Below are 1815 nucleotides of genomic sequence, written 5' to 3'. Positions count from 1 at the left end.
GCATTTATTGGTGAAGGATTACTTACAGAAGCAGAAGTGACTCACAGACTGCTGCATCACCAAAGCCCACCTCTGCATGGTGACAGCTCACAGAAGCTGGAAACCAGGAGCACACTGCATAGCCTGCAAGCTGCTCAGCAGGTCAGAGGGTGTCCCTTCAGGTGCCTCATTGGTCTAAACCTCTTCCAATTTCTTGAGTTCTTTGTATATTTTGGAGATCAGACCTATGTCTGATGTGGGGTTAGTGAAGATCTTTTCCCATTCTGTAGGCTGTTGTTTTGTCTTGTTGACCGTGTCCTTTGCTTTACAGAAGCTTTTCAGTTTCAGGAGGTCCCATTTATTAATTGTTTCTCTCAGTGTCTGTGCTACTGGGGTTATATTTAGGAAGTGGTCTCCTGTGCCAGTATGTTCAAGTATACTTCCCACTTTCTCTTCTATGAGGTTCAGTGTGGCTGGCTTTATGTTGAGTCTTTGATCCATTTGGACTTGAGTTTTGTGCATGGTGATAGATATAAATCTATTTTCATTCTTCTACATGTTGATATCCAGTTGTGCCAGCACCACTTGTTAAATATGCTTTCTTTTTTTCCATTTGATATGTTTTGCTTCTTTGTCAAAAATCAGGTATTTGAAAGCGTGTGGATTAATATCCGGGTCTTCAACTTGGTTCCATTGGTCCTCCTGTCTGTTTTTATGCCAATACCATGCTGCTTTCAGTACTATAGTAGCTCTGTAGTAGAGTTTGAAGTCAGGGATTGTGATGCCTCCAGAAATTATTTTATTGTACAGGAAATTCCATGGTTCATGGAAAAGTCTGCCGGATACTATGGGCCTGTAGGCTGAAGATGGATGCCCCAACGGTACAGAAGAACTTTGGGTGACTCTCTAGGCTGCGAGATGTCTCTGTCAATTCTAGAGTTTTGGAAGTTGCTTACAATGTACTTCCTGTTTATATAGGTAATATTATAACCTTTGGGAGTCTTTGATGGAGTTGAAGAATAGATAGTAATAATATAGTTTTCCTTAGTTATAATAAGAGATAAAATAGATATAAATATTGTAACTGTAATTCTTGCTTGATAACTGTTTTGTTATATGTAATTTTACTATGTTAAAGCCTTCATTTTTGTTTAAACAGAAAAGGAGAAATGGTATAGGAGGTCCTTCTGTTTATGTGTTGCTTTCATTGGTTAATGAATAAAGAAACTGCCTTGGCCTTTTGATAGGGCAGAACTTAGGTAGGTATGGAAAACAGAACTGAATACTGGAAGGAAGAAACAGAGTCAGGGAGAAGCCATAGATCCTCCACCTGAGATGGATGCCATCTTTCCTGGTAAGTCACTGCCATGTGGCAATACACAGATTAATAGAAATGGGTTAAATTAATATGTAAGAATTAGCCAGGCAAATGGATGGAAATAGAAAACACTATCCTGAGTGAGGTAAGCCAGACCCAAAAAGAGGAACATGGGATGTACTCACTCATAATTGGTTTCTAGCCATAAATAAAGGACATTGAGCATATAATTCGGGTTCTTAGAGAAGCTAAATAAGAAGGAGAACCCAAAGAAAAACATATAGGCATCCTCCTGAATATTAACCTTCATCAGGCGATGAAAGGAGACAGAGACAGAGACCCACATTGGAGCACCGGACTGAAATCTCAAAGTCCAAATCAGGAGCAGAAGGAGAGCGAGCACGAGCAAGGAACTCAGGACCGCGAGGGGTGCACCCACACACTGAGACAATGGGGAGGTTCTATCGGGAACTCACCAAGGCCAGCTGGCCTGGGTCTGAAAAAGCCTGGGTTAAAAC

The sequence above is a fragment of the Alexandromys fortis genome, unplaced genomic scaffold (assembly GCF_014885135.2).
Source record: "Alexandromys fortis isolate MF-2015 unplaced genomic scaffold, M_Fortis_MF-2015_v1.1 scaffold_118, whole genome shotgun sequence".
NCBI classification, from domain to species: domain Eukaryota; kingdom Metazoa; phylum Chordata; class Mammalia; order Rodentia; family Cricetidae; genus Alexandromys; species Alexandromys fortis.
This window is presented reverse-complemented; position numbering follows the sequence as displayed.